This window comes from Anolis carolinensis, chromosome 6, assembly GCF_035594765.1.
Source record: "Anolis carolinensis isolate JA03-04 chromosome 6, rAnoCar3.1.pri, whole genome shotgun sequence".
NCBI lineage: Eukaryota > Metazoa > Chordata > Lepidosauria > Squamata > Dactyloidae > Anolis > Anolis carolinensis.
The window spans coordinates 4,405,963-4,415,913 of NC_085846.1; positions in this window are offsets into that span (position 1 = coordinate 4,405,963).

A 9,951-nucleotide genomic window follows, 5' to 3' on the forward strand; every position below is an offset into this window, starting at 1 on the left:
TTGATGTTTAATAGGCTTTTCCTTAATGCCTCCTTATTATCCAACATATTCGCTTATCCAACATTCTGCCGGCCTGTTTATGTTGGATAAGTGAGACTCTACTGTACTACATTTATTTTCTACATTTATATCCCGCCCTTCTCACCCCGAAGGGGACTCAGAGCAGCTGTATGTACATACAATATATTATATTATTAACATAGCATTACTATACTGTAATATTATATGTAATATATAACATGTAATTAACATTATTATATGGTATTATTATTAGTATTACATTGTATAACATGATAATATTATCAATATCATATGTATATATAATATATTATATTATTAAAACGGATATAAAATATTATATTATAAATGAGGGCGGGGGCCAGGTAAATGACCTTGGAGGGCCACATCTGGCCCCCGGGCCTTAGTTTGGGGACCCCTGATCTACACTGTGCAGGGACTTCATGCAGTTTGACCCCACTTTAACAGTTTGGTGAGAGCCCTGCATTCTTTGGCAGAGGAGGCTGAAGCTTTGGTGAAAGTACAACTCCCATAAATCCATTAAATTGGCACTTAAACTGATATCAAACTGCATTTATACTGCAGTGTGGATGCATTCTCACCTCTGGAACTGACTCAAGGAAGCCAGACAGGCCTACAGGGCAAGGCTGTTGTGAAAGGAAAGCGGGAAGAACTACCTCCATGGTTATGATGATGATGATGATTATGTCTGCTACTTCTACTACTAATACTACTACAGTAGAGTCTCACTTATCCAACATAAATGGGCCGGCAGAACGTTGGATAAGCAAATATGTTGGATAATAAGGAGGGATTAAGGGAAAGCCTATTAAACATCAAGTTAGATTATGATTTTACAAATTAAGCACCCAAACCATGTTATGCAACAAATTTGACAGAAAAAGTAATTCGATACGAAATAATGCTATGTAGTAATTACTGTATTTACGAATTTAGCACCAAAATACCATGATTTATTGAAAACATCGACTACAAAAATGCGTTGGATAATCCAGAACGTTGGATAAGTGAGTGTTGGATAAGTAAGACTCTACTGTACTATTATTATTATTATTATTATTATTATTATTATTATTATTATTTCATTTTAATCATAATATTGATAATATGAACTAAAGCAGTGTATTTAGCTTCCCTCTAAGTAAGGCATGGGCCACGTTGGGCCCTCCGGGTGTTTTGGACTGCAAGTCCCACCATTCCTCACAGCCTCAGGTCCCTTCCTTTTGCCCCTCAGCCGCATAAGCGGCTGAGGGGCAAAAGGAAGGGGCCTGAGGCTGTGAGGAATGGTGGGACTTGCAGTCCAAAACACCCGGAGGGAGGGCCCAAGTTGGCCCATGTATGCTTCAGATGAATGTGACATGGCAGTGAAAAAAGTCAATAGGATTTTGGCCTGCATCAAGAGGAGCCTAGTGTCTAGATCCAGGGAAGTCCTGCTCCCGTTCTATTCTATTCCGCCTTGTTCAGACCCCTTTACCTGGAATCACAGTGTGTCCAGTTCTGGGCATCGCAATTGAAGGAGATGTTGTCTCTAAGCTGGAATGTGTCCAGAGAAGGACAACTCAAAGGGTCATGACATGATAGCCATGTACAAATATGTAAGGGGAAGTCATAGGGAGGAGGGAGCAAGCTTGTTTTCTGCTGCCCTGCAGACTAGGACACAATGGAACAAGGGCTTCAAACTACAGGAAAGAAAGGAGATTCCACCTGAACATCAGGAAGAACTTCCTCACTGTGAGAAGGGCTGTTCACCAGTGGAACTCTCTCCCCCGGGCTGTGGTGGAGGCTCCTTCTTTGGAGGCTTTTAAGCAGAGGCTGGATGGCCATCTGTCGGGGGTGCTTTGAATGCGATTTCCTGCTTCTTGGCAGGATGGGGTTGGACTGGATGGCCCATGAGGTCTCTTCCAACTCTACTATTCTATGATTCTATGATTCTATTGCTGAGTTTTATATTGCCTATTGCCTGGGCTTGGCCCCATGTAAGCCGCCCCGAGTCCCCTCGGGGAGATGGGGTGGGGTATAAAAATATTATTATTATTATTATTATTATTGACACAACGATGTTGTATGACACAGCAAACAAATTAGACATGCTGGATTTCGTTTCACAAAACCACAAGTCGAACACTTCCCAAGTGTCTAGGACTGTGTGATGTATTTTCGGATGATGCGTGCAGATCCCAGCAGGGTGGCCTTTTGCAGTTGGCAGATCGTAATTTTGTCAATGTCTATTGTTTCCAAATGCCGGCTGAGATCTTTTGGCACGGCACCCAATGTGCCCATCACCACCGGGACCACCTGCACTGGTTTCTGCCAGAGTCTTTGAAGTTCAATCTTGAGGTCCTGATATTATTATTATTATTATTATTATTATTATTATTATTATTATTATTACATTATTATTATTATTATTATTATTATTATTATTATTATTAAGGTATTTATTGAGGTAAAAAGAAATCCATTGTAGATAGTAAAGGGTTTGGAGCTAACTAGCTGTCTAAGCTAGCTTCTAAGGTAGGTAAGCAGGTAAAAATAACAAAGATATCTAGATAGTTACATTTTGCCTAAGAGAGTGGCAAAATGTGTGCTTCTTGGTGAAAAGACAAAGGAGGAAGAATGGTGACAACCACATGGTCTATACCAGGGATCCCCAAACTTTTTAAACAGGGGGCCAGTTCACGATCCTTCGGACCGTTGGAGGGCCGAACTATAGTTGGCCACCGAGCAATAAATAATAATAATAATAATAACAACAATAATAACAACAACAACAAAAAGAGGGTTGGAAGAGACCCTTTGGGCCATTGAGTCCAATCCCCCTCTGCCGTTGTGCACCGAAAGCACAAACAAAGCACCCCTGACAGATGGCCACCCAGAATCAATGTTAATAATAATAATAATAATAATAATAAAGAGGGTTAGAAGAGACCCCTTGTGCCATTTAGTCCAACCCCCTTCTGTCTTTGTGCACCAAAAGCACTAGCAAAGTATCCCTGACAGATGGCCACCCAGACTCAATGTTAATAATAATAATAATAATCATAATAATAATAATAATAATAATAATAATAATAAAGAGGGTTGAAAGAGACCCCTTGAGCCATTTAGTGCAATCCCTTTCTGCCTTTGTGCACCAAAAGCACAAGCAAAGCACCCCTGACAGATGGCCACCCAGCCTCAATGTTGTTAATAATAATAATAATAATAATAATAATAATAATAATAATAATAATTGTGCAATTTTCTGGCATTGTGTATTTCTGCCGCTTCTGTGACTGTTCATTTGGGGTTTGATGATTCCGTAGCCCACTTGTCAATGGATGTCCAGAATCAGCAGCATCCACCGCGGTCCTTTTTATCCTGGGCGACGACCGAGCCAGTATAGACTTCGTTTGGGTTTGTTTCTCCATAATGCTAATGGGTTAGGTGCTCTTAGTTCTGCTCCTCAGCTGAGGCCTCTCTGGCTTGGTTGGACCTACCGGTAGTTACACTACCGCCAGCACAGCCCTCAGTCATCATTGGAGCAGTTAAGCCCCCCCCACCACGTCAAGGTGGCTGTGCAAGGAAAACGATGAAACCATTGATCATATCCTCAGCTGCTGTAAGAAAATTGCACAGACAGACTACAAACAGAGGCACAACTATGTGGCCCAAATGATTCATTGGAACCTATGCCTCAAGTATCACCTCCCTGCAGTTAAGAACTGGTGGGATCACAAACCTGCAAAGGTTGTGGAAAATGAACACGCAAAGATACTGTGGGACTTCCGAATCCAGACTGACAAAGTTCTGGAACACAACACACCAGACATCACAGTTGTGGAAAAGAACAAAGTTTGGATCATTGATGTTGCCATCCCAGGTGACAGTCGCATTGAAGAAAAACAACAGGAAAAACTCAGCCGCTATCAGGACCTCAAGATTGAACTTCAAAGACTCTGGCAGAAACCAGTGCAGGTGGTCCCAGTGGTGATGGGCACACTGGGTGCCGTGCCAAAAGATCTCAGCCGGCATTTGGAAAGAATAGACATTGACAAAATTACGATCTGCCAACTGCAAAAGGCCACCTTACTAGGATCTGCACGCATCATCCGAAAATACATCACACAGTCCTAGACACTTGGGAAGTGTTCGACTTGTGATTTTGTGAAACGAAATCCAGCATATCTATCTTGTTTGCTGTGTCATACAACGTCGTTGTGTCAATAATAATAATAATAATAATAATGGCTGTAAGAGAAGAAGAGACCCCTTGGGTCATTTAGCCCAACCCCTTCTGCCCTTGTGCTGTGGGGGCCGGATAAATGGCTTTGATGGGCCGCATCCGGCCCCCGGGCCTTAGTTTGGGGACCCCTGGTCTATACCTTCTCTTTTGGGACAATAAAAATTCCAATCTACGTAGAGGATGTAACCTCATCCCTGCAGAGATCACATTGCTAAAACAACAAGGGAAGGGAGTGGATGAAAACAGGATAGAAGAGAGAAAACAGCAAAGCCTATCTGGGCATGCATGGGATTATAGAGAGGATAATTCTATTCTATCCACTACCTATCTAGAAATGAGACTTGTGTAGTCCAGGATGATTTCCAACAGAGGCAGAAGGAAGGAAGGAAGGAAGGAAGGAAGGAAGGAAGGAAGGAAGGAAGGAAAAGGCAGGCAGGTTGGTTCAAGCAGGGACTTGGGAACTTTCCTTTTCCTGCACTGCGACTCCCAGAATTCCCCAAGTGATGGGTATTTACTATTTTGGGATTTGCAGCCCTTTCATCGGCTCATCGGTTTCGCCTCATTTGCTTCTGCTTCCTCAGCAGCATTTGATGTCCCGTGAAGATGAGATTCAGCAGCAACTTGCTTCTCGCCGGAGGCTTTTCATCAGAGAGACAAGCGGCGGTGGATGGAAAAAAAGCAAAGACACATCAGATCATGGTTTCTGCCTGGGCTGGAATCCAGTGCGACCGAATCCAGTCGGGCTTTTCCACATTCTTCAAATATCTCCTTGCGATCTTGCTTTGCCAAGCCGGTGGCATGGAGTCCCATATTTTTTTTCTTATACGCCCAAAGGAAGTGAGTTTTGAGAGATGGAAGCAGGCCGGGAGACTTGAACTCTGGCCTCGCTTGCCCGGAAAGCATCTCCTTGGATCCCGAAGCATGTGGACAATTTCAACAGAAAAGAAAACTCCTCCCAACAAAGGATCCCCCCAGGCAGGGAACAGCCAGGCCTTGAAGCTGCCAGGCTATTCAGTACTAATCAAGCTAGTCAATTGCAACATTCACTTACCTCAGGCAGGCAAGAGTTCTTTCTTTCTCCCACCCATGACATCATTCCACAGAGATATAATAAACCTCACTTGCCAAGTTTCCAACAGACCTCACAACCTCTGAGGATGCCTGCCACAGATGTGGGTGAAACATCAGGAGAGAATGCTTCTGGAACATGGCCATACAGCCCGGAACACTCACAGCAACCCACTGTTTAGAAGTTGCTTTTGGCGTCAAATAGGGTCAGGAGCAAGGAAGAAGCCGGATAAGATTGGACATTGATTCTAATTTGGTGGGAAAACATGGGAAAGTGACCTTTTTCATACTACAATTTCCATTGTCCACATAAGTCAAAAGATCTGTAGGCCTAAAAAACCAAAATCCTCCATCCAATTGTGTGGTCCCTTGGATTTTGTATAACTGCATCACCCAGCATCCCTTTGACTAGCAAGTGTAAGGATGATGGGAGTTGTAGTCCAACAACATCCAGCCTCCTTTAACTCAATGCCTAACCAGCAAGTTCAAGGATGATGGGAGTTGTAGTACAACAACATCCAGCCTCCTTTAACTCAAAGCCTTGACCTGCAAGTGTGAGGATGATGGGAGTTGTAGTCCAACATGATCCACCCTCCTTTAACTCAAAGCATTGACCTGCAAGGATGGTGGGAGTTGTAGTCCAACAACATCCAGCCTCCTTTAACTCAAAGCCTTGACCTGCAAGTGTGAGGATGATGGGAGTTGTAGTCCAACATGATCCACCCTCCTTTAACTCAAAGCATTGACCTGCAAGGATGGTGGGAGTTGTAGTCCAACAACATTCAGCCTCCTTTAACTCAAAGTCTTGACCAGCAAGTGTGAGGATGATAGGAGCTGTAGTCCAAAACAACTCATCCTCCTTTGACTCATAGCCTTGACTTGCAAGTGAGGATGATGGGAGCTGTAGTCCGACATTAAGTCAAACCATTAAGTCAAACCAGATGTGTGCCGCTTGTGGCGGCCTATCAGATACGAATCGACTGCATCTCCCATCCTCCTTAGCTAATATAGCCATGGGGATTGTGGAAGGCCACCAGTGCAACTGATGCAACACCCCTTTTGCTTTGTTATGATCTTTCCGCTGCTGTGCTGTCACGGCCCAGCCTTTCCTCCTCCTTTTAAGCCAACATTCCAATCTTAGCTTTGCAATTAAAAAGCGGGGGTTAATTAGTCACGGACCAGCCCCGTCTCCCAGGTAAGGAAACAAAACAAACTGGATCTGTGGTGACAGCAACATAAAAAGAAAGAGCGGAGTTTGCAAATATAAGCATCGGACGTCTGGAAGATCTCGGTTTCGTTTCCAGCGGCACGTAGGCAGGTCTGAATGCAGAATTCAGGCATGGCTCTCTCTTTCTCTCGGCCTGGCCTACCTTGTAGGGCTGTTGTAGCACATAGGGGAGATTATGTCGTCGGCCCTCCACGGATTCGGCATCCACGGATTCAATCATTTTGCTAAATAATTCCAAAAAGCATACCTTGTTTATGTGCTTTAGGGATCCTGGGAGTTATAGTTTTACAAGGGCATCTATGGCAAAGGAGCACAAGGGCTTCACCAAACCACATATCCCAGTATCCCATAGTATTGAACCAAAGTTGTATCGAGCTGCCTTCATTCTAGGGGAATCTGGGAGTTGTAGTTTTACAAAGGCATCTATGCCAAAAGAGCACAAGGGCCTCACCAAACCACAGATCCCAGTATCCCATAGTATTGAACCAAAGTGGTGTCGAACTGCATTCATTCTAGGGGAATCTGGGAGTTGTAGTTTTACAAGGGCATCTATGCCAAAAGAGCACAAGGGCCTTACCAAACCACATATCCCAGTATCCCATAGCATTGAACCAAAGTGGTGCCGAACTGCCTTCATTCTAGGGGATTCTGGGAGTTGTAGTTTTACAAAGGCATCTATGCCAAAAGAGCACGAGGCCTTACCAAACCACATATCCCAGTATCCCATAGTATTGAACCAAAGTGGTGTCGAACTGCATTCATTCTAGGGGAATCTGGGAGTTGTAGTTTTACAAAGGCATCTATGCCAAAAGAGCACAAGGGCCGCACCAAACCACAGATCCCAGTATCCCATAGCATTGAGCCAAAGTGGTGTCGAACTGCCTTCATTCTACACAGTGTGGGTGCTTCAGGGGTCAGACTAGATGACCTTTAGAGGTCCCAACAATTGAAAAAGTGCGCAGTGGATTAATACGGACTGTCCTTTCCCAAATCTGGACCAAACTCTTTGGGAATTTGCCTTAAAATGAGGAAACCCTAAAGCAGAAATCTCCTGATTTTGAAAAATGTATTTACCGTATATACTCGAGTATAAGCCAACCTGAATATAAGCCGAGGCACCTCATTTTACCACAAAAAAACTGGGAATACATTGACTCCTGTATAAGCCGAGGGTGGTAAATTTCAGAAATAAAAATAGATACAGTACCAATAAAATTACATTCATTGAGGCATCAGTAGGTTAAATGTGTTTGAATATTTACATCAAGCTCAAATATAAGATAAGACTGTCAAGCTCTGATCAAATCATTATTCTCATCTTCTTCAATGTAAATAATAATAGAGTAAAATAATACATATAATAATAATAATAATGATAATAAATAGAGTAAAATAATAAATGTAATAATACCAATAATAATAGAGAAAAATAATAAATATACCCTATATTCTCGAGTATAAGCTGACCCAAATATAAGCCAACCAGGACCCTCACCCGAGTATAAGCCGAGAGGGGCTTTTTCAGTCCTAAAAAAAGGGCTGAAAAGCTAGGCTTATACTCGAGTATATACAGTATTTAAATTTTTTAAAGACACAGCCTTGAAATGAGGAAAAATAGACCCTTCTTTTAGGGTTCCCCCAATAAGATGAGTCTGAGAAAATGCTCAAGGGTCTACAAAACCATCCCAGGACCAGATGGGTTTATGACACACATGAATCCCCACGTTCATTTGAAGCCACACGTTTGCAGGAGTGGCAGGATGCATTTTTTGGGGAGGATAATTGACGGTTCAAGCCAGGTCAAAGGTGTGAGTCACCTGAGGCCTTTCTTCCGGATATGACCTGATGGGATTTCTCACCTCCTTTTCCACCTGCCTGGCCCTGAAAACAGGCAAAGACTATAGAATCATGGAATCAGAGAATTGGAAGGGGCACCCAAAGGTCATCCAGTCCAACCCCGTTCTGGCTATACCAGGCATGGGCCAACTTCGGCCCTCCGGGTGTTTTGGACTCCAACTCCCACAATTCCTAACAGCCTACCGGCTGTTAGGAATTGTGGGAGTTGGAGTCCAAAACACCCGGAGGGCCAAAGTTGGCCCATGCCTGGCTTATACTATGAGTTGCCATAATTGGAGCTGTCTTTGGGGCTGAGCTGGTTGCACCGGTTGCTCACACGCCGGATGCCATCCTCAGGACCCGCCTGCGGAGGTGGGTGGCTGGGAAGGGCTCTCGTCATTAACGAGGGGCTATAATTAGCAGCAAACACCTACAGGCTTAACTCTGACACGGGCTTCTGATGCCATGCCGCGGCACGCCTGGTGGCATCACCGTAGTGGCTTCAGTCCAGGAATGGAGACGTGCTTTTGCTCCAGATCTTGTTCCACTGGAAGCCCCAGCAGCTCCTGGCCAAGGGTGAGGGATGCTGGGGTCTGTATGGAGTCTTGGGGCTTGAAGGGTCCCTTGAGGCCATCTAGTCCAACTCCCAGCCATGCAGAAAGGCACAATTCTCAATGATGCCCATCTAGTCTTAGGCTTCCACTGTCCCAGGCAATCTATTCCAGCTCTGGACAACCCTTATAGTAATGTTTGCTATAGTATAGTACAAGGGTCCTCAAACTTTTTAAGTAGAGAGCCGATTAACAGTCCCTCAGACTGTTGGGGAGCCGGACTATGATGAAACAGTCCAAAATTAGGATTGTTGTTGTGTGCCTTCAAGTCGTTTCAGACTTAGGTCAACCCTAAGCCTAAAGTTTAGGACAGAAGCCAGGTCAATGACCTTGGAGGGCCTTAGTTTGCGGACCCCTGCTCTAGACGATCTTATAAGACCATAAGTAAGCAAAGACCCCCAAAGACATTGGTAAGGAAGGTTGGCCCCAAAGGCCATCTAGATGATCTCATAAGGCCATCAGAAGACCATAGATAAGGAAAGGGACCCTCAAAGACCTTCTAGATGGTTTCATAAGACCATAGGTAAGGAAAGTGACCTCCAAAAGCCATCTAGATGATCTCATAAGGTCATAACTAAGCAAAGAGACTTTCAAAAGCCATCTAGATGGTCTCATAAGACCGTAGCTAAGCAAAGAGACCTTCAAAGGCATATATCTTATTTTCAGTCTGGACACCTGACTCTGATTGACGCAGTCTAGAATCGTATTGGTCTTTTTCGCTAAAGCATCACATTGTTGGCTCGCATTCAGCTTGTGGTTTCCTAAGGTCCCGTCTACACTGCCATATAATCCAGTTTCTGTATCCTGATTATCTGCTTTGAACTGGATCATATGGCAGAAGGAATTGGCTTTCTGCACATGGCTTTCTTCATCCTTGTTGCAGCCGCTGAATGTAAACCACAAAAAAAAAATATTATAATTTCTTCCAAAATATTTCAAAAATA